The 24575-nt window shown below is 35.5% G+C and overlaps 1 protein-coding gene and 1 long non-coding RNA gene across 10 annotated transcripts in view; one reads left to right on the top strand and one right to left on the bottom strand.

Annotated features, from left to right (window-relative positions):
* The window catches only part of LOC138850081 (uncharacterized), a 41950-nt gene extending 19450 nt beyond the window's left edge, over positions 1 to 22500 (bottom strand). The window contains exons 1-2 of the long non-coding RNA XR_011389508.1: positions 22422 to 22500; positions 8607 to 8650 (exon numbers count right to left, since the gene is read on the bottom strand). This is a non-coding gene — a long non-coding RNA (uncharacterized lncRNA). The remainder of the gene's footprint in view (positions 1 to 8606; positions 8651 to 22421) is intronic.
* CSMD3 (CUB and Sushi multiple domains 3) overlaps positions 1 to 24575 on the top strand; it is a 1302111-nt gene that overhangs the window by 432999 nt on the left and 844537 nt on the right. For 2 of the 9 annotated variants that reach the window (XM_051844779.2, XM_051844777.2), the window contains exon 1: positions 20309 to 22950. The exons of the other annotated variants lie outside the window; for them this stretch is intronic. The gene's annotated coding sequence lies outside the window, so the exon portion shown is untranslated. Of the gene's footprint in view, positions 1 to 20308; positions 22951 to 24575 lie in introns of those variants that run through there. 9 annotated transcript variants of the gene reach the window in all.

Genomic DNA, 24575 nt, shown 5'->3' with positions numbered 1-24575 from the left:
CTAGGAATTCAGTCTGGGTATCTCATATGGGTAGTAGGGACCCAAATACTTGAGCCATTATCTATTTCCCCCAGAATTCACAGTAGCAATCTGGATGAGAAGCAAGGATCTCCAATAGGAGATGCAGACATTCCGTGCAGTGGCTTAACAACTGCATAAATGTTCACTGCTGGAATTGGTTTTAATATTTATATGTGCATGTGTAACTGAATGAATTGAAAGTGAATAAAGGACTTGTATAAAAAAAAACCTGAAGGGCTGGCATTGTAGCAGTTAAGTTGCCCAATACAACACTGGCACCCCGTATAGGCACTAGCGTTCATCCTGGCAGCTCCACTTCCAATACAGTTCCCTGTTTATGTGCCTGGGAAAGCAGCAGAAAATGGCCCAAAGTTGTGGACCCAAGCTACCAATGTGGGAGACCCGGATGGAGTTCCAGGCTCCTGACTTCTATCTGGCCCATCCTTAGCCATTGCAGTCATTTGAGGAGTGAACCAGTGAATAGATTTCTCTCTGTCTTTCTCTCTCTCAGCAATTCTGCCATTCAAATAAATGAATAAATTTAAAGACAAAAAACCCCAAAGAACAATAGAAACATAAGAGGAGAACTTCAAATTGAAATTGTTTAACTAGAATCTTTAATTCATAGCTTCAAAGAACTTAGAGTAGCAAGAAGTTAAGCACCAGGAAATATATTTACAATTGGAATTATTAGATATTTATTTACAGAAAAGTCCTTGGACCTATTTTATAAAATTGGTGAATAAGTATACATTTATAAATCTCTGGTCCTCATATCCTTTTTATGGAGTATTTTATATCATGCTTTAGTTAACTTTTTGGAGTAATCAATGAATTATTCTCCCAATAACATGTAATAAATGCAATGCTACTAGAAAACATGCATGTAATTTTAGAGGGCAGGGGCACATATTTGGTCTACTGATTAAGACCTTGCTCGGGACATATGCAGCCTATATCTGAGTGCCTTATTCCAGTCCCAGCTCTGCGCACAATAATATTTTCCTACTAATGCATACCCTTAGGATGCAGCAGGTAATGGTCAAATAGCAGGGACCCTGAAACCCATAGGGGATCAACACCAGATCTCAGTGGAGTGCAGTTACTTGATGTCAGATCACACTGAGGTGAAAGAATTGTATAGCAAAAAAAAACTGAAATGATGAGCATTAGCAATTATAGTTATTGTTATTCTCCTTGGTACAGCCAATGGAGAAACTTCATTTAAAACCTCCTGGGGCCTGCATTGTGGCATAGAGGGTAGACATGTTAACAGAGAAACAAACAGTTCTTGTCTTCGCGCAAGAAAGAATTCAGACATGAGAGAGTAGTGGAAAGCAACATAGCAAGGTTTATTAGGATAGGGACATCTGCAAGAATGGATGGGCATCTCTCCAGATACAACCTGAGAGAAAGGACGTAGTTCACATTTAGGCTGGGGTTTTTAAGGGGATAGGTCTTGCCTTCCCTCCCCCTCTCCTTCTTCTCCTCCTGAACAAAGGACTTGTTGGATGTAAATATGAAAAATTCCTTTCTGAGTTTTTCTCCTAGAAGTTATCAGACAGGGGAAGCCTGGCTGGCATAGCCCACCTTAGAGGAAGGATGTTTATCAAGCCAGGTAGAAGGGGAAGGACCCCCTGGAAGGTCATCAGCATCCGGGCGGGACCTTGAAGTATAAGATGCTTGGCTTCTGGAGCTTCCGCAGTGGGTGCTGGTCTTCAGGCCTTTCTCATACACACATAGGCTCAATTTCTGACTTCCTACCTAACAAAGCCACTGCCTGTGACACCAGCATCCCATATGGTTCCAGTTCCAATCCTGGCTGCTCCACTTCTGATCCAGGTTCCTGCTAATGCACCTGGGAAAGCAGTGGAAGATGGCTCAAGTTTCTCTTCCCTTCTTCCCTCTCTGTATCTCTGACTTTAAAAAATAAAACTTCCTAAACCTCAGTTGATTTCATGCAGGGAGTGTGGAGGGTTATGCTGCTCTACAATTTTTAACTGAGTTTTGCTTGCTTCTCTATTGAAAGATGCACAATTTCTGCTCTTTTGATAGAATTCCTTATTCTTTCTTAGCTATTTTAGTTTTGCAAACAGATATAACCTAATGGCTTTTCTTTATTACAGAATACTTATGAAATAAGTAATAATATAGCTTGAAAGCAAAAATTCTGGGTAAGCAACAAATGAAAAGGAAAAATATCCCTTACCTCCATTTCTACAGTTAATTGTGTTTTGTCTCCAATTAAGTTTAAGTCTATGGTATTCTATTCCAAGATCTGCAATTCCAGAGTCAACATAAACTCTGGCATGAATACAAGGCCCCCTAGTCCTCAGTACCTACTGCTAGGTTAATTGCCCTTAATTTACATGCATATCTTAATAAAAAGAAAAAAGAGTGTTACATTTGCCTCTATTTTATGTTAAGTCTCTGGCTGCATCTACTTTCTTCTGTGGTTCAAACAGAAAATCCTGAGGCTATTTCCAATGAGAACCTAGAACAAGATGACATCCTTCTCTAAATTCCTGTCACTCTTTCTTCCTGGTTCCCAGTAGGATCAACCTCTCTAAAGAGTAACTGATGTCTCCAAAATGATTCATGGTTTGAAACTCAAGGTAATTAGCAAGTGTGATCTGAATCTTACATATAGGTACCTAAGGAGTTTTTCAACAGTTTAGCCATTTTAATATTTACAAAGAAATAAACCAAATTTAAATATAGTTTTAAATATAATTTCCTTTTAATGAATAAGTAGTTAATAAAAACATTGCCATAGAAATTATTTGATTTACATGTGTGCATTTATTGTTCTATATCAAACAATATCTAAAAGATGGGGGTGGTGCATTTGGGGATCATGGAAGAGGATAATAATCAAAGGGCAGCAGTTACTGGGGTACTATATATGGAAAGTTCTAAAGACAGACCAAGGGCACGGAAAACAAACCTTTTCTTGCTTTTTAGATTTGTGTCTCAAAACACAAGTCTATACAGTTTTATCTCATCCAGTAATGAGAATTTAAGTTTTTAGTTATATAAGCTAACTCAAACAAAATGAAATCATTCAAATTGCTTTGTGATGCCTAGAGAGATGAGCATTTGTATGTGTTTTTACTGTCGGTTTCTAAACTGTTTAGATTTTTAAGCATTATGATTGTCTTTGGGGAGTCATAAGCTTACTCTGTGTTATGTATTATAAAACATTAATGTTGCCTTATGTAATTTCTTGAATAAACTTGCTAATTTCCAGATGGTTATAGTACCTCTTATATTTTGCATGCTAGCTATAATGTTATTTACTAGTTATTAATCAAGAAAAATTACAGATCATTTCTTGAGTTTATATTATATCAAAATAATTTTTAAGTTTATTTGTGTAGGATAGGACTATTTTAGAAAGTGGAATTGAATGTTTCAATTAAAAACCAAACATTGAGCAAAAGTTTAATTTTGGCTCTTTTCAGCATTTAAGGTAAGTAAAGCCATAAGAAAATGTTGGATTACAGGTATCACTAGGGAATCTGCTTCTTTGGAATTATAAAACAGTCTTAATTAAAGTAGAAACAATACCTAAGCGAACACTTGACTTGCAATATAAATATCCCAATGCTTCTTTTGTTTTATCAACTAAGCATATTTAAATGTTGATTTTAGTTTTGCACATTTTAATATAAAGATTGAAAATCAAATAGATAAACTGACTTACTCATATAATGTTAACAATGTTAGACAAAACAGAACTGAACTCTAGAGCCCTGTTTCCAAATGTTTCTCTGGATTATAGGATAATTATTTTCCTTGTTGATTTTGAAAGGAAAAAAAAAAAAAAAACACAAAGAAAACCCCAGGAATTGATCAAGGTTTTAATGGGGTGGGGAACACTTTGCCCAGAGTCCATATAAGGCCCACAAACTCATTTGGTCTGGCTCTGGCAAGGTAATGGCAGGTGGGACTCAAAATTCAATAAATTTAATGCAGGCTAATTTTTAAATTGATAACTTTGCACGGCCTGCAAATGATGTTATAAGAATTCAAATGGCCCTTGGCAGAAAAAAAAAAGTTCCTTACTCCTACTAAAAGTTATATAGACACAATATTCAAACTTTATCTATTATGTAGATATTTCATTTAGCTTCACCTGAAAATATCTAAAGATCAGACCATGTTCTAATACATGTTCTAATTTACTGTGGTAGTACCTGGAGCATCAAGTACTGTTCCAATCTAGCTAATACATGGTAGAAAATTCATTACTAATTTAAAATAATAATAACAACAAAGACCATTAGATTTTGACTATCAATTTTTCCTCCTAAAAGTAATAAAACTATTTTAAAAAACTTTGTGAATTTTCTATGGAATTTTCACATCTTATTGAAATATTTCACATCAATATAATTTTTCATTTTTCAAGAAGAGTATATTCACTTTTTAAACCTACTTTCAAACTATTAAAACAGGCTACTTATCAAAAAATCTGGCTTTTAAAAATTCTAAAATAGAAAAATCAAAATGAGGAACTTTAGTCTTTTACTTAAGACATGTGCATGGAAATCTACTCCAATACTTTAGCTATCAAAAAAGGTGAGCACTGCTTTATTTAAAAAAAAAAAAAAAAACTTTTCACATCCTACATATCTAATTTTGGAGTTCTTAATTCTATTCATTCCATTATCCTACTGCTTCTAAATGAAGTAGGTGTTTTGAAGCCAATTACTATATAAGAAGGAAAAACAGAATTTAAAAAAGGAATAAAAATCTTTCTACCTAATAAACGAAAATAGCAATGTTGGTTAGGTTACATATAAATATTTTCTCTCATTTATATTAATCCTATTAACAAATTTTTGACCATTTTATATGAAATTATTTAATGTCAACTTCATCATCTGTTTCTGAATTTGTGATCTGGGTAAGGATGAATGATAACAATATGGTCAGAATTATAATCTCATAAATATTTACAAGTCATTCACCCTAGGCTCTTGTCATGAGCTGCCAAGGCTATGGAAGTCTTTTGAGTTCACCTATTCTGATCATATTTAGGCCAGGTCGCAGTCAGAGTGGAAGTTCTCTCCTCCCTTCAGAGAAAGGTACCTCCTTCTTTGATGGCCCATTCCTTCTACCGGGATTTCACTCGCAGAGATCCTTCATTTAGGTGGTGGTTTGCTTGCTTGTTTGTTTGTTTGCTTTTGCCAGAGTGTCTTGGCTTTCCATGCCTGAAATACTCTCCTGGGCTCTTCAGCCAGATCTGAATGCCTTAAGGGCTGATTCTGAGGCCAGGGTGCTGTTTAGGACATCTGCCATTCTATGAGTCTGCTGTGTATCCCACTTCCCATGTTGGATCATTCTCCCCCCTTTTTAGTTAGTATTAGCAGACACTAGTCTTGTTTATGTGATCCCTTTGACTCCTATTCCTATCATTATGATCAATTATGAACTGAAACTGATCACTTGGACTAGTGAGATAGCATTTGTACATGCCACCTTTATGGGATTGAATTGGAATCCCCTGGTGTGTTTCTAACTCTATCATTTGGGGCAAGTCAGCTTGAGCATGTCCCAAATTGTACATCTCCTCCCTCTCTTATTAGCACTCTTATATTTAACAGAGATCACTTTTAAGTTAAATTTACACACCCAAGAATAATTGTGTGTTAATTACAGAGTTCAACCAATAGTATTAAGTAGAACAAAAAATACTAAAAGGGATAAAGTACCAAGTTGTACATCAATAGTCAGGATAAGGGCCAATCAAGTTATTGTTTCTAATAGTGTCCATTTCACTTCAACATGTTACCTTTTTGGTGCTCGGTTATTTGTCACCAATCAGGGAGAACATATATTTGTCCCTCTGGTACTAGCTTATTTCACTCAGCATGATGTGTTCCAGAATCCTCCATTTTACTGAACATCTTAATATGAGTTATATTCACAAATATATTCCTAGAATACTTCCTTGAACTGAGATCAATGAATTAAATTTCAGCATTGCCAAATTATCTTCTCTTCTTAATATTTTTCAACCCTTCAATTGCATCAATACAATTTGCCATGTCTCCTTTGAGAATCATTTCATGGGGTACAATAATTTCACACTCTAGATATCCTTCTACTCTATTAATCTCTCATTTTAATATACTTTTTTTAAAAACTCCCTCTCCCATTATAATATGCTTGCATCCTGTGTCCTGGGACCTAGTCACAGGCCACCTTCTTTTATCCACTATTAATCCAAGTCCCAGGGTTTAAATGTCCTCCATATCCTGATGGCTCCCAAGTCTGTAAGTGAAATCCTAAATATCCCTTGAACCTCAGATTTGTGTTAAATTATGGTGTGTATAATATGTTAAAATAATTTTCAACTTCTTGGTTTATTCCAAAAACAGATATAAAACTAGAGAAAATGATATAAAATTATTTATCTTTTAGGTTACTTACAAGTTCAGAGCAAGACTTGATTAAATAGATTGCATTTCTTATTATATACATAGAAAGGATACAAAGAGAGTTAAGTAGCTTTATCAGGGATAGCAGAGTTTCTTATAGAGCCTCACCTCTTCATAGGAGAAACACAGCATTTGGGATTGTTATTTCCTGAGTGGGGCACTGAAAGCAAAGACCAGCAAATGTCTTTGTGAAGCAGGCATAAGAAACTGTGACAGTTAGGTAGAAAGGATAATATAAGAAGGCATAAAGACCATAGCCTTGGCAGCTCATGACAAGAGCCTAGGGTGATTACTGAGGCCATAAACAAGAGTGTCAATTTGTTAAGTCAACAACAGGACTCACTGTGCACTTACTCCTCATGTAGGATCTCTGTCCTTAATGTGCTGTACATTGTGATTTAATGCTATAACTAGTACTCAAACAGTATTTTTCACTTTGTGTTTCTATGTGGGTGCAAACTGTTGAAATCTTTACTTAATATATACTAAATTGACCTTCTGTATATGAAGATAATTGAAAATGAATCTTGATGTGAATGGAATGGGAGAGAGGGCGGGAGTTGGGAGGGTTGCGGGTGGGAGGGAAATTATGGGGGGGAAAAAGCCAATGTAATCCATAAGCTGTTCTTTGGAAATTTATATTTACTAAACAAAAGTTAAAGAAAAAAAAGATGTTCAGTATGACAAAAAAGTTAATTGAAATATATAATATGTTATGTGGCAGTGGATTCTGAAGGAAAGTTAAACCTGGAAAGGGGATACACAATATAGGGAGAAGACCAAATTTTACATGTGTCAGGGAAACTATCTCAGAAAAGGTGACAACAAAGGAGAGGCAGAGCGTCATAAGATATCTGGAGGACAGTATTGCAGGAAAAAGTATTACCAAATACAAGAAGTTTGGCACCACTCTAGACATTTAGGTAAAATAGAGTGGATGGAAGCCCATGAGGAATAGGTTAAAGAAGAAAAGTTAGACAAGGGAATAAAGACATCGTATGCATATATCCCTTTCCAGAGAGGGTCACATTGAAGGGAAGCAAAGAAATTGCAGTGGCTGGGGGGAAAAAGTAGGGATTATTTTTAAAATGGGATGTTAGAATATGGCTTAATGATTTTGTGAATAATCCAAAAAAAAAAAAAAAAAGGCTAATGACCACAAAGGAAAAAAGGAGTGGGAATAATTGAAGAAGTAGAGGACAGAAAACCATAAATAGGTGATGAATCGTGATAAGCATGTGGACAATTTATCCATTGCTTCAGAAAGCAAGGCAAACGATAGAGATACAAAGGAAAGGAAGTTGTAGATATATAGTGGGAAAATGATAGTCTCTGTGCAATTGTTTGCACTGTCTTAATAAAAGATACTAAAGAATTGGTAAGAACTCTTTTTAGAGAAAAATGTATCTCCTATTGTTGAGTGTCAATATGAGTTTTGTGGTCATGTAGTGGAAGTAATGCAAATATAACACAGTGTGATTTTTTTTTCTCAATGTTTAGTTGTAAGAGTTCTGGTATGGGTAAAGTATTTTGTTGTAAATAAATTGGAATATTTGCTGGATTAAAAGGAAAGAAGGACAGAGAAATAAGAGTATTTCCCAGGAGTGTTTATATAATTGTGTCAAGCAAACTAAGCCAGGTTAAGAAACAAAGAATATTAAGAGACCTGTGAATAATGTGAAACATCATTAAGAATAGTAAACAGAGGTTTCTATTTATATGTATTCCAGGGTAATTTGATCAATTTGAAGAACTAGGCAAGGATTGGATAATGTATAAGTTTGTAGGCTTAGATTAAAATGTTGGACTAAGGTCACAGAAGAGGACACAGAAATTTTGCTGGACAAAAATCATAAAATCATGGTGTTTTCTCTCATTTCAAATTATTACCATGGAATTTAAAATTCACATACTTGATAATTCTATTTCTTCTTCTTTATTCTGGAGAAAGCCTTGCACATATGCCTAAGGGAACTTGAATAACGGAACACAGACACATCCTGCATTCTATGAAGTACTACATAGATAGCAATTAATTCTACACCTATTACTATGTAAAATTTTCCAATGTGTTTTAAGGTAAAGAAGACACGATATCGAACAATGCATACAGTAGTTCATTTATGAATTACTTACGATAAAAACTTGAAAAAATTAGAAATCAATCTCCATTCATTTTTCTGTAAATGAAAACACAAAATGTCTATGAGACCATATATCCAATTAAGAGTAATGATTACCTCTAGTTGTGGTATATTAAAGTTTGTGATTAAATGAGTCAAAAGTCAGCCAGTCAATGATGTTGGCATTTAACTGTCCATATTTATTTATATTGTAATACCCCTTTTTTCAGGTTTCATTCTCCATGGTTTTAGTTACAAGTGGTAAATCACGGTCCAATATTACATAGAAAATTCCACACATAATTTTAAATTTATAAATCATGTCTTGAAAATTATATAACGATAAAAAGGAAAGATATAGAGGAATACACATAATTCTATACTGTTTATACTAAAATCCACCTAGCACTTCAGTTATGCAGTAACACCAATGTGAATCAACAACACAGATCACATAAATGTTATTATCTCAATTAAGCACATTTTAATTTTTTCCTAGTAAGCAAAAAGTGTACCTACAGAACTGTTTTAAAAAAAAAAATTTAAATGTGCATTTCTTTGAGTAGCAAGATAAAATTTTGGCCTTTGGTGCAGCAAGTTAAGCCACAAATTGTGACACTGGCATCTCTCATTAACGTACAAGTTCAAGTACCAGCTACTCTGCTTTCCACCTAGCTTCCTGCTTATCTTCCTTTGAAAGCAGAGGAAATGGTCCAAGTACTTGGACCACTACCACCACAGGGGAGATTAGGATGAAGTTCCTGGTTTGGTGATTCAGCCTGGCCTAGACTTAGCTGTTGTGGCCATTTGAGGAATGAAACAGCATATCTGTCTATCTCTCCCTCTCAAACAAATAATCAGACAAGTAAATTTAAAAATATGTTATCTTACTTCATCACAACCAGGATATGACTCAACTCTTTATCCAGTGTATCTACATGGTATACTCTATCTCTTCATGAGGCACTTAGTGATCATCTTAGATATCAGATCAACTGTGGTGGTAATGTAGTGCTTGTTTTCAAGTAATTGTTATTTTATTTAATAACTGACCTAAAGTGCAAGACTAGTAAATGTTAGAAATTCAGATATGATGAAGAGAATTCATAAAGTGCTTTATTTCAGTGAAGAGGTTTTAAGTACAGTATGATAATATGAGAGACATCACATTCACATTATAACTGTTGTATTTTGTTATTTATTGCTGTTAATCTTACTGTGTTTAATTTATAAATTAAACTTTATCATAACTATACAGGAAAATATATATGTATATTTATATATTATATATATATAGTGTAAAACGTATACATAGGAAAAATGTAACACATAGTATTTGGTGCCATATTTAATTTCAGGAACACACTGGGGAAGAACTACTGTATATATTTTTACAAGACTTCACCCCTGATTAAATTATGTGATTTTAACAAGGACAACATTAAATTAGCAATGTTTAAGGATACAATCTGGTATTGTCTGGCAGATAGATGTTAGTATGCTTCCTGTAGCTAAGAACAAAAGGACAAGGGTAGAAGGATAGAAAAGAGACAGACATTCACTTCTTTTACTTCAATGCTCTTGTCCTTTCATGTAAAAGAACTTAAAAAGTATCTGTTATTATTATTTTTTAAAACTGCATTGGTAGGTTGGAGTGAGCAAAGGGAGGAGCCTATTTGATAGCATTACAGATTGACTTGGTGGAAAATTTTACTGCCTATTATATAGATACATCGTCAGAAATGCCACTTAATTTAAAATTAATTTGTAACATGGGTATAAGCACAAATAATATAATTCAGTACGTCATGAATCAATTGACTCTTGAAATTTATATAAGGATAAGGAGAATATTGGTTTCACATCAAGATTTTCCCTTTTTTTTTTTTTTTTTTTTTGGTATCTATACATAATTCTATACTAGGTTTGTACTAAAATCCACCCAACACTTCTTTTAGTTATGTAGAAACACCAATGTGAATCAACAACATAGATCACATAAATGTTATGATCTCAATTAATCACATTTTATTTTTTCTTAGTAGGCAAAAAGTATACTTACAGAATTGTTTTAAAATAAAACTGAACTCAAATACTATTAAATGCATATTTCACTTACTTATACATAATTTTCTCCATTTAAAACTGAAAAATAGGCTGGAGGAAGCTCTCATTCCAATAGAATATGCTACTTCAAATTCCACTTGGGCAGCAAACTTTTTTAACATATTCCTTGGAGCAGAATTTTAAAGAAATAGAAACCTGCAGACAAACTGAATCCCTACCTGTAGTGGGAAAAGCCAGTATTTTAAAACACATCTATGTTTAGTTCTGTTTTTTTTTTTTTTTTTTAAGATTATTTATTTGAAAGGTAGAGTTAGAGAGAGGCAGGGTTGAGAGAGGGAGAGAGAGGAAAAGAAAGAGAGACAGAGACATCTATCTGCTGGTTCACTCCCCAGATGGCTACAACAGCAGGAGCTGGGTCGATCCGAAGCCAGGATCCAGGGGCTTCTTCTCGGTCTTCCACATGAATGCAGGGGCTCAAGCACTTAGACCTCCAGTGCTTTCTCAGGAACAGTATCAGGAAGCTGGATTGAAGGGGAGTAGCCAGTGCCTATATGGGATGCTGGAACTGCAGGCAGTGGCTTTATGTGCTAAGCCACAGCACCACCTTCATGTTTAACCCTTTAGTTGGTGACTTATTAAATATATAAATGTTATAAATTAATGTTTATTAACATTTAACTAAGTATGTGAAAATATTTTCCAAGTTATAACATCTAAACCTAATTAATAACTGAAAAAAAATTTGACAAGTTATAGAAACACATGTGTAAATGTATTATAATATCTAGAATGAAGATAAGTTTAGAGTGAAGTCCTTAAAACATTCCCTCTTCCCATAGCTTGTAATTGACATAGCATCTTGTCACATTTGCTCTTTTCTTTGATGGGAAAAGTGGTGGCTTTTTCTTGAAGGTTAGGTGTTGACATTTAATGCAATTCAGCATACATTTACTGAGCACCTGATATATACTCATGCTAGAAACAATGTGATGCATTTCAAATGACAGCCTGACCTTCAGGAAATTATAATAGACTTGAGTGATCAAACTGGTTGGCAATGTCTTTATCACAAATGGAGTATTTTTCACTAAAGCTAATGTGTTAGACCTTAAAATCTTCAAATATACATTGAAGATATAAATGATAAACATTTGCTTATAAATTCTATGTATAAACCTTTTTGATGAATCAAAGAGATAAGTACATTTTAGGAATTTGCAAGGAGGGTATTCTGGAAAATATTCACTTAATTTCTTTAGCACGTTAAAACATGATATTTCCATATAAAAATTTTATTTTGAACAAAATGAAGAGACTTAAAATTACAAATATGTTACTAAAATATATCAGATATAAATTGTGGAAATATCAGTGAGTTTGATAAAAATGATATCCTTTGGAAATTATAAATGGTATGTATAATAATTTGTCTATTCAGATTATGTGCTGTTCTCACTAGAAAAAGTAGGTGGGAATGAAATGACTCTCAGAATAACCTTCCAGGCTAATGGAACCAATGGCATTATTTCAAGGTAACAATCAAATACAGATTTACTTAGCAAAGTATCAGTTTCAAAAAAAATTTCCACATTTCAGCACAATGTGGGAAATTGTTAGGGTATTTTTCACTCTTAGTGTTGAATCTTTGCTAAATTGTTGAAATGAAATTGGAAGATGACAATTTGGATATAATTTTAATTCACAACTCACCCTTTCTCACTTCCTTTCTCCTACCAAATGTTACATCACTATTGAAAGACCTGGCAGCCTCACTCATTTCCAGTGTTTTAAATTGCTAAAAATTGAGAATACACACTTCAATTCCAAAATTATGGTATTCAAATGAAAGGTAATCATGGACTGATATAGAAAGTATTTTGATTTGTATGTTTATATTGGTTCACATTTTTAATATTTATATTCCAGGTCATTTCTTGCATATTTATTTAAACTTAATTGCCCCTTAGACAATCACATTTAGAGTAAACTTATTCCTGGGCACAAGTCATGAAACTAAAAATACTTTTTCAGATTCCATAATTAAATGTATTTTTATGTATGTTTTTAAAATATTTCTTTCCCTGTACATTTCAGCATTCATTTGTAAAGCTATATCTGAACTTACTCTGGTTTTGACATGTGTGATTTTTACATCACTAGAATAGCTGGCTAATTCTTTAATGCCATTTTCTTATTTAAGATGTGGCAGTCTTTTTGTTTCTGATACATTGCCTCTGAACTCTGCTGGAAAGCTTATAAATCAGATCAGCAACCATACATAATTTATTTCTGTAGGTAACTGAATGTGCAGTGTAGAATATAAATATGTTTTCAACAATACTGCATATCTTAAATCTGATAGGTTCAAAGTTTACAGAATAAAGATTCATTTTCATTATTTTATTTTTCCTTTTCCTCTTATGAATCATATATACATATATTTATACATACTTACACATATATATTGCATGTAGCCATACAGATCATTATTGCTTAGATAAATGCCTTTTAATATATAAAATGTGCCCAGATTGGATTAAGATGGCAGAGTACAGAGGGAGCTTGCTTCTCTTATCCAGAGTTAGGAAGAAAACGTCAGAGGAAACTCCATGCAAATTAGAGGGACACACTGGAGGATGTGGACATGCACATGCACATGCACAACTCAGGACCCCAGAAGCTGAGAACCTCCGTACCAGATTTAGAGAGTGATGTGAGACAAAACTGCAGCACCCCAAGCCACTGATGATAAAGCTACAGTAAGAGTCTGGAGGGAATCCAGCTTGGAGCCCTGTCGGGGATAGTGTACCTGTCAAACTAGACGAGAAAAGAAAGGGGGACACATTTCTCTCTTTCTGATCATCCTGCAATGGCATTCTGTAATAAGCCAATAGAGAGAGGATGCCATTTTGGACATATGTACCAACTATATCAATTTGTTTCCACACCCACTGACTAGCTGAGCAGAGAGCCCTAAGTCTGGGAGAACTGAAAGGGGGATGGGTGCTCATGCTGGATTCTGCCCCGGTTGCCCCTCTTCCAGGCCAGCTCTCTGCTGTGGTCCGGGAGTGCAGTGGAGGATGGCCCAAGTGCTTGGGCCCTGCACCCCATGGGAGACCAGGATAAGTACCTGGCTCCTGCTTTCGGATTAGCGCGGTGCACCAGCCGTAGTGCGCCAGCAGTGGCGGCCATTGGAGGGTGAACCAACGGCAAAGGAAGACCTTTCTCTCTGTCTCTCTCTCTCACTGTCCACTCTGCCTGTCCAAAAAGGAAAAAAAAAAAAGAGAGAGAGAGAAAGAGAGAGAGAGAAAGAGAGATTTATCATGAGCAACATGGAAACTCCCTTCACCCTGGAGCACTGAACAGAGCTCCCTGGCCACACCCACCACATGCCTCTAGATATTCACTGAAAAAATAGACACTCCACTAATCAGCAGAGGCGTAGTCCAAAGATAAAAGCCACCATAGCAAAAGAAAAAAAAAAAAGAAGAAGAAACCAATGAATATGTTCACAAATGAGTATGTCCACAAATGTTGACTAATAAATGCTTCAATAACCAAGAACAAGGAAGACAATATGACACCCCAAAAAGAAAACAACACTTCAATACTGGACTGTGTAGATGATATAAGTAATCAGAAGCAAATGCATGAACTAATGAAATCCATACATGACATAAAAGACAAATTCTCCCATGAAATTGAGATCTTAAAAAGAAATCAAAATGAAATCTTGGAAATGAAGACTTCAATATAACATATAAAAAGTGTAGAGGAAATCCTTAACAACAGAATTTGTGGAGCAGAAGAAATATCCAACTTAGGACAAATTGCAGGAAATTACACAGTCAGATCAAAAAACAAGAAGAAAGTAGAAAACTAAAAGCACTGTTGGGAACCTATAGGATACTATCAAATGACCCAACATAGAGTTTTTAGGAGTTCCTGAAAGCACAGAAAGATAGAAAGGATTAAAAGGCCTTTGTAGTGAAATAATAACAGAAAATTTCTTCAGTTTGGAGAAAGTAAGGGACATCCAAGTACAAGAAGCACATAGAACTCCTAATAGAATTAACCAGAAAAGATCTTCACCAAGACATATTGTTAGCAAACTCTGCACAGTAAAACATAAATAAAAGATTCTAAAATGTGCAGGAGAGAAATGCTAGATTACTTTCAGAGGATCTCCATTTAGACTCACAGTGGACTTCTCATCAGAAACTCTACAGGCTAGGAGAGAATGGCCAGATATATTCTAAGTCTTAAGAGAAAAGAACTGTCAACTCAGAATACTCTACCCTGCAAAGCACTCATTTATGAATGATGGTGCAATAAAGACCTTCCATAACAAACAGAAATTGAAAGAATTTGTCACTACCCATCCAGCCTTGTAAAAGACTGTAAAGATATGCTGCACACAGAAACACAGAAACAGGGTTATCACTACAAAAGAAGGTAAAGGCAGAAAGTCTCCCAGTAAAAGTAAACAGAAATCCAAAAATATACAAATAGGACTATTCATGGAAATTTGGCAGGATAAAATCATTACTTATCAATAGTCACCTTGAATGTAAATGGTCTTAACTCCCCAGTTAAAAAACACAGATTGGCTGATTGGATAAAAAAAACAAAACTCATCTATTTTCTACCTATAAGAAGCACATCTCAACGACAAAGATGCACACAGACTGAGAGTGAAAGGATGGAAAAAGATATTCCATGCTAATAGAACCAAAAAAGAGCTCAATGTTGCCTTCTGAGTATCAGACAATATACCTTAAAAAAAACTGTTAAAAGAGACAAGGAAGGGCACTATGTGATGATTAAGAGATCAGTTTAACAGGAAGATGTAACTATTCAAAACATATACACACCTATCACTTTTCTGCCTTTTGGCTAAGATCAAGTGTAAAAACATAGACACTTAATTACAGGGAACATGGCTATTTAAAAGAAATATTAAGGGATATAAAGGGAGAAATAGATGTAAATACAATAGTAATGGTGGTTTCAATACCCTGCTTTCAGTAATAGATCAACCACACAAAATCCATAAGGAAACAAAAGAGTTAATCAACACCATAGACTGAATGGATCTAACAGATATCTATAGAATTTACCATGCTATTGTTGCAGAATACATATTCTTCCCTTAGTGCATGGAACTTTCTCTAGAATTGACCACATGCTAGGCCATAAAGCAAGTCTCAGAAAATTCAACAAAATCGAAATCATACCATGAATCTTCTTGAACCACAATGGAATGAAGCTGGAAATTGGAAACTCAGGAATCTCTAGAACATATGTAAACATATGGAGATTAAACAACATGCTCCTGAATGAACAGTGCATCACTGAAGAAATCAAAATAGAAATCAAAAAATTTCTGGAAACAAATGAAGATGACATTACAACAAACCAAAACCTATGGAATATAGTAAAAGAAGCGTTAAGAGGATTGTTTACAGCAACTGGTGCAAACATCAAGAAATTGGAAACACACCAAATAGATAAGCTATCTACACATCTCAAGTATATAGAAAAACAACAGCAAAACCTTCCCAAAACTAATAGGAGAATTGAAATAATTAAAATTAGAGAAGAAATCAATAAAACTGAACCAAAAAATGTACAAAACAGCAGCAAAATGAAGAGCTTTTTTTTTTTTGAAAAAATAAACATAATTTACAGGCCATTGGTCCAACTAACCAACAAAAGGAGAGAGAAGACCCAAATTAATAAAATTAGAGATGGGCCGGCGCCGCGGCTCACTAGGCTAATCCTCCACCTAGCGGCGCCGGCACACCGGGTTCTAGTCCCGGTCGGGGCACCGGATTCTGTCCCGGTTGCCCCTCTTCCAGGCCAGCTCTCTGCTGTGGCCAGGGAGTGCAGTGGAGGATGGCCCAGGTGCTTGGGCCCTGCACCCCATGGGAGACCAGGAAAAGCACCTGGCTCCTGGCTCCTGCCATCGGATCGGTGCGGTGCACCGGACGCAGCGCGCCAGCCGCGGCGGCCATTGGAGGGTGAACCAACGGCAAAGGAAGACCTTTCTCTCTGTCTCTCTCTCTCACTGTCCACTCTGCCTGTCAAAAAAAATAAATAAATAAATAAATAAATAAAATTAGAGATGAAAAAGGAAATGTAACAACAGAAATAAAAAGAATAATCAGAAATTACTAAAACGATCTGAATGCCAACAAACTGGGAAGCCAAGAAGCAATGGATAGATTCCTGGACACATAAAGCCTACTTAAATTGAGCCATGAAGATATATAAAACCTAAACAGACCCATAACCAAGACAGAAATTGAATCACTGATAAAGAACTTCCCAAAAAAAAAGACATTTAAAAAAGAACTAACTTCAATCGTTCTCAAGCCATTCAAAACAATTGAAAGGGATGGAATTTTCAAAAATTCTTTCTATGAAGCCAGAATCACCTTAATTTCTAAACCCAAAAAAGATGCAACAGAGAACAAGAACTACAGACCAATTTCCCTGGTGAACACAGATGCAAAAATCCTCAGCAAAATTATGGCTGCAAGGATTAGTTTTGTTTTAGATGCTTGGATTGATCTCTAGTGTTTCTATTCTGATCCATTGGTCTATCCATTTATTTTTGTACCAGTACCATGCTGTTTTGATTATAACCATCTTGTAGTATGTCTTGAAATCTGGTATTGTGATGCCTCTGACATTGTTTTTGTTGTATAGGATTATTTTAGCTATTCAGGGTCCCCTGTGTTTTCATATGAATTTCAGCATCATTTTTTTCTATATCTAAGAAGAATATCCTTGGTATTTTGATTGGTATCAAATTAAATCTGTAATTGCTTTCAGAAGTAAGGACATTTTGATCATATTGATTCTTCCAATCCTTGAAGATGAAAGATTTTTCCATTTTTTGTATCTTCTTCTATTTCATTCTTTAATGACTTGTAATTCCCATCATAATGATCTTTGAAATCCTTGGTTAAATTTATTCCAATCTTTTTTCCAAATTTAGTTAGTTAGAAGTTCTTTATCAGCCATGGCATTGTCTGTGTTTACAAAGGCTGTTGATATTTGCGTATTGATTTTATATCTTTGCTTTTAGCAAATTCTTCTGGGAATTTCAGTAGTTTCTTAGTAGAATCATTTGGATCCCATATATAGATAGAATCATATCATCTGCAAACAGGGATAGTTTGACTTTCTCCCTCCCAATTTGTATCCCTTTGATTTCCTTTTCTTGTCTAATGGCTCTGGCTAAAACTTCCAGGACTCTATTGAATAGTAATTGTTAGTGACAGTGGGCATCCTTGTCTAGTTCTGGATCTCAGTGGGAATGCTTCCAACTTTTCTCCATTCAATAGAAAGCTGGTCATGGGTTTGTAATAAATAGCCATGATTGTGTTGAGGAATGTCCCTCCCATACCCATTTTTCTTAGAGTTTCCATCTTGAAAGGGTATTACATTTTATCAAAAGATTTCTCTATCTATTGAGATAATCATATAGTTTTTGTTCTTCAGTTTGTTAATGTGCTATATCACATTGATTGATTTGTGAATGTTGAACCACCCCGCATACTAGGGATAAATCCCTTCTAGTCCAGAGTATCCTTGGAGCAAGGATAGTCACTTAAACAAATGATTCTGGGAAAACTTGATCTCTACACGCAGAAGTATGAAGCAAGATAGACTCTACCTTAAAGCTTACACCAAAATCCACTCAAAATGGATTAAGGACATAAATCTATGACCTGATATCATCAAATTATTAAAGAATATTGGCAAACTCTTCCAAAGCATTGGCACAAGCAAGTAAATCTTGGAGAAGACCCCAAAGTCACAGGCAATCAAAGCCAAATTTAACAAATGGGATTACCTCAAATTGAGAAGCTTCTGTACTGCAAAAGAAACACTTGGCTAAGTGAAGAGGCAATCAAAAGAATGGAAGAAATTATTTGCAAGATCTACAACTGATACAGTATTAGTAACCAGAATATATAAAGAGAACAAGAAACTCAACAACAAAACAAACAACCCATTTAAGAAACAGACAAAGAACTTGAGCAGGCATTTCTCAAAAGAGGAACTCCAAATGGCCAAGAGACACATGAAAAAATTTTCAGGATCACTAGCCTTTAGGGAAATGGAAATCAAAATCACAATGAGGTTTCACCTCACTCCTGTTAAAATGGCTTTCATACAGAAATCAAAGAACAACAAATACTGATGAGGATGTGGGGAGAAAGGTACCCTAATACACTGTTGATGGGATGTGAATTGGTAAAGCCACTATGGAAAACAGTATGGATATATCTCAGAAATCTGAATATAGACCTACCATATGACCCACCAACCCCAGTCCTTGGAATTTACCCAACAAATGAAATCAGCATATGAAAGAGTTATCTGCAGCCCCATGTTTATTGCAGATCAATTCACAATAGTTAATACATGGAATCAACCCAAATGCCCATCAACTGAAGAGTTGATAAATTATGGAATATGTACACCATGGAATACTACACAGCAGGAAAAAAAAAAAAAAAAAAAAAAACATGAAATCCAGTCATTTGCAACAAAATGAGTGAATCTGGAAAATATCATACTTTGTGAAATATGCCAGTCCTCAAAGGGACAAATACCATAAGTTCTCACTGACTTGTGAAAATAATAGAGCACCTAAAAGACAATCTGTGCAAGTGAAATCAACAATTTAAGAAGCAATCACTTGAACAGCACTGTCTTGACTGTTGAGGAACAATTTTTTTAATACTATTTGTTGAACTCTTAACATAGTTAATCATATGTATGTAAAGTCAACTGAAAATAGCTCTTAGTAAAAAATAAGAGTGGGATTAAGAGAGGGAAGAGGAAAAGGAGTGGGAATATGGGTGGGAGGGCTGGCATGGTGGGGAGAATCACCACATTCTTATATTTTTAATTTTGAATTGTACACATTTGTAACTGTAAAGCTGTATAGTTCTGCACACATCCTTATGTACTTAGTTCTAAGGGTACAGTCTAAAAAACTTCTCTTGTGACCACAACTCCCTTTAAGCTGGGTGGTTATAAATACCAATTTAAGTGTTAAAGTGATCATATGGATAGGATTAAGTGCTAAAGTGATCATAATAGGATTATGTGTCTGGTAATAATAATAGATAGAATTAAGAGTAGTGAATGCTCCGACATGGGAAGCAGTCTACAAAGCAGACTCATGGAATGACAGTCACTTAAAGTAGCACATGAGGCAACATGGATTTCATTTTCTCCAGAGATAACTGAATGTACTCACTTGTTAAGAATCAAATATTTTCATAAGAACTTCATTTTGTTCACAGAGAGTTTTTATAGGATATTGAATGTGCTTTACGTTGACATCATATGACACATTGTGTAATGTAATACGATGTGGCCCTTTCTATAATATGTGTATGGATGTACTACACACCAAAATTATCTCTGAAAATATTCCTGAAATTATAATTTATGTGAATGATAAACAGGAAATAGCCAAAGTTGTTTTTCTTACATTTTTACATTCCTAAGCTCATTTTAAAAGAAATATGCTCAATATCAAAGCTTGCTTACTTAAAAAGCAAAAAAAAAAAGATTTTATAATTGAAAATGTATTGTTTTATTTCCAAAATCTTTGTATTTATTGAACTGTTTTTATTTTTTATGTGTTGCCATCATATGCTTCCTGTTCTTAAAAAATAATCATCCTTATCAGTTGGTCTTTTAACATTATATATGATAAAAGTGAATTCTGTAATGTAGTAGAACAGGGAAAATCAGAGTTTAACTCAGTAGCCAGGGTTGTTTGCAACATAGACTCCTGAGTCCTCTGCTAGCTTCTCTCAGGTGTCTATGATAGTTGAGGAGAATTTGGACATTTGAAAATCTGGAATGCATACGACTTCCATTACATGCTTCTAAACCATTAAATTCTGTATGCTCACACATTCTAAGGATGTTATACCAAAATATGAACAGAGAAAATCTGGATTTCTAGAGTCTTAAGATCATTAATTCTGCTTAATTACTTATTGAGGACTTCAGTTTGTTGACAGAAAGTAAAAAATTAACGTGGTCACAGGACAAAGAACACTGCCTAATCTATCATGGTTTGTATTTCCTTATAGTCATCTTAATACTGTATCAAAAGGATAAAGCAGATATGACATGTACAATCATTTTAAAAAATAAATATGGTCAGGTATATTAAAATGTCATACAAATCTTTTAAATCCAGAGTATAATTTCATAAGATGTTGCCTCATGTAAGCTGCCTCACAGCTTTGACAAACATAAATTCTTGTGTTCTACAAAAGAAATGTATCTATAGAATGTGTTCACTTTATGCCTTTTTTGCCAGTAAAAAATGCACTTACATGAAACTATTTTATAGTGCATGACCCCAAATTGGCTATTACAGAGTTGCCCTGTTTTTTTGGAACATTTGTCTTTCCTCTTTGACACGTTAGATAAACATGAATATAAAACAAAAGAAAACTTTACAAGAAACAGATGTGGTTTAAAAAAAGTGATAGCGGTATTCTGAAACAGTATTGTGCAATTCACTGCACAATATGGTTGTGCAACACATACCCAAGCCAATGCTGATTATTTATAGAGGCAAGTGCACAACACGAAGCAATACTTAGTGATAATTTGTTCTACTGCGCTGTAAAAGTCTGGGGCCACATACTTAGGTACTCATGAATAATCAGTTCTCCAAAAAACTTCCTAATTCCTGAGATAACTACAAATAGTTTATTAAATATTTATAAAATATTTAAGGCTGATTGTCAGCACAAGATACTTCACATGTCTCTTCTAAAAAATGTTGTAACTAAGGCACTTTTGTGAACATAAAACTATGGGGCTCAGTTGTATGACATTTTAAGCTTATCATTATGGTAAACAGAAATAAAAAATTAAATCCTGATTCTTCAGGAAAATTTTGACAAAATTTAACACAGAACATACTGTCTTTGTAATTCAGTTATCAAAAGCCAATTACCACTTTCGTTCTTGATTTCTATGAATACAAACAAAATATTAGGATTAGTTTACTACAAAATATTTATCAGTGACATTTGCAGAGGAAGGGGGTAATGAGGAGGAGGGTGGGAAGAGGGGCCCCAGAACAGTTTTATATTTTGCAATGTGTCAGTGAACAAAACAGACCAAATCTATTCTTCACGAGGCTTCCATTTTAGGCGAGAAATAGAAAAGCATCAATGAACAAACAAAAAGGTAATTAAATTCACCTCAGGGAAATAATAGGAAGCTGGTAGGGACACAATAGGAAAAGGATACAGGGAGCAGTCAGGGGCCCACGTCCCTGAGTGTATGTCCAGTCTCGCTCAAGCGGCTCAGAAACGTCTTTTCTTCCTGGAGGCCCAACCTTTTGCCGTGCCCTTTCTGCTACTCTCCAGCAACCCCACGGCCTATATTCTGGGATCTGGCTACTGTACATGGACGCCTCATCCGGGATCTTAAACGCCAGCAGAGACCAAGACAAAGAATTCACTGTTTGAGGCACAGCGCTCTGTGGCGCTGAACTCGGGAAAGCGGCTCTTGGACCTGCCCAGCTCTACTCAATACCCAGACCTTTGATAAGCCTCAGTTACGTCACCTATAAACTGTGAGCACTAGAGACGACTCCAGACTCTCAGACCTGGGTCTAAGAAATTTCCAGTACCAGCGACCGTCACGGCCCCAATTCTCTAGTGAGTCTTCTTCTCGTGTCAGTAATACTTACAGTGGAGGTTGTTGACTGCTCTTTGAACCCCGCCTCCCGGCTTCACCAGGACATAACCAATCGTGTGGATGTGAAGAGCATTTCCGCTTGAGCAATTGACAGATGTGGCAGCCAATCGACGACTACATTCTGCAGCGTTAGGGGCGGGCCTCCTATGATTGACGCAGAAAATTAAAGAGGTTCCGGAGTTGGGTGAGGAAGCTGGCTTTCCTGTCATGAGGAAGGTGTCCGGTCTCCATACTCAGGGGAAGATGCCTGGGTCACAGCTCTTTCAGAGGAGGAGGGCTGCGCCTTCCTCCAACACTTGGCTCAAATCGAATATGACTTGCAAGAGGGTTTGCAACTTTCCCCTTCTTTCCCGTTGCCTTTGGCTGCTGCTCCGGTGGGCGTAAGGGCCTAAGGTCTGCCGGAGACGATTTTATTCGCGCAACGGGTAGTATTTGGCAGAAAAGCGTTCAGAGTTATGGAACCAAATGACCAAATGTTCTGAAGATTCATAATTTCATTTTCGGAATTATTTCGTTAAAAGGTTTGTTTCTTTATAAAATACTTAAATGCAAAACCCATGTAGTCATTTAAAGGAAGGCTGGAGTGAGAATTATTATTTATGAAATACCCAAACGTTTTGGTGTAAAAGCAAGAAAAGGCCATGAAAAAAACATAACTTGTATTATGAACACAGTCCTCTAAAAAACTTGTAGTAATAATTAAATGTTTAGAATTTTCATTCTTTTTTTAAAGATTTATTTATTTATTTCGAAGGCACAGTTATAAAGAGAGGGAGAGGCAAAGTAAGAGATCTACCATCTACTGGTTCACTTCCGAAATGGCCAAGGGCTCGAGCTGGGCCTTTCAGAAGCCAGGAGCTTCATTCCAGTCTCCCATGTGGGTGAAGGAGTCCAAGCACTTGGGCGATTTTCCACTGCCTCCCCAAGATTATTAGGGAGCACTGCCCCCAGAATTTGCATTTTTCATCTAATACCTATTTCTTAAAAAGAAAAACTGCAAGGAAAATGATGTAGTTAGTGTATTTTCTTTGTGATACCTCATAAATTGAAACTATTGAAATTTAGAATGAGGAATAAAATAGAAATAATTGTATTTTTTCATATTAGCAGAGGTATATGTTCTCTAACCACATTCTAGTCCCCACTATCTACTTCAGTTCAGATATTTGAAGTCCTCACTGTTCATAGACTTTTTAAAAGTTGGTTAAGTTTCAGGGGATTCCAATTCAATCCCATCAAGGTGGCATGTACCAATGCCGTCTCACTATTCCAAGTGATCTATTTCAGTTCACACTTGATCATAATGAAAGGACTAAAAGTCAAAGGGAGCACATAAACAAGTCTAGTACCTGCTAACACTAACCAATAGAATAAATAAAGGGGAGAGTGATCCAACATGGGAAGCGAGATACTCAGCAGACTCATAGAATGGCAGATGTCCTAAATAGCACTCTGGCCTCAGAATCAGCCCTAAAGGCATTCGGATCTGGCTGAAAAGCCCATGAGAGTATTTCAGGCATGGAAAGCCAAGACACTCTGGCAAAACGATCTCTGTGAGTGAGATCCCAGTGGGAAGAACAGGTCTTCAAAGAAGGAGGTACCTTTCTCTGAAGGGAGGAGAGAACCTCCACCTTGACTATGACCTTGTCTAAACAAGATAAGAGTCGGAGAACTCAGAGGGCTTCCATAGCCTTGGAAACTCATGACTGGAGCATAGGGAGATTACTGATGCCATAGACAGGAATGTCAATTTGTAAAGTCAACAACAGGAGTCACTGTGCACTTACTCCTCATGTAGGATCTCTGTCCTTAATGTGCTGTACATTGAGATTTAATCTATAACGAGTACTCAAACAGTATATTTCACTTTGTGTTTCTATGTGGGTGCAAACTGTTGAAATCTTTACTTAATGTATGCTGAACTGATCTTCTGTAAAAAAAAAAAAAAAGAAAAAGAAAAAAAAAGAAATTATCAATTCCCAACTTGACTCTCACTGGGATTAAACATGACAATAGGTCTGATCTGATTTCATCATCATTTAAAAAAATCATCTATTATTTTTCACTTTATGTTTCTGTGTGGGAGCAAACTGTTGAAATCCTTACTTAATGTATACTAAGCTGATCTTCTGTATATTAAGATAAT

The sequence above is a fragment of the Oryctolagus cuniculus genome, chromosome 6 (assembly GCF_964237555.1).
Source record: "Oryctolagus cuniculus chromosome 6, mOryCun1.1, whole genome shotgun sequence".
Lineage (NCBI taxonomy): Eukaryota > Metazoa > Chordata > Mammalia > Lagomorpha > Leporidae > Oryctolagus > Oryctolagus cuniculus.
The sequence above is the reverse complement of the archived record's forward strand: the minus strand, read 5'-3'. Positions and strand labels throughout refer to the sequence as shown.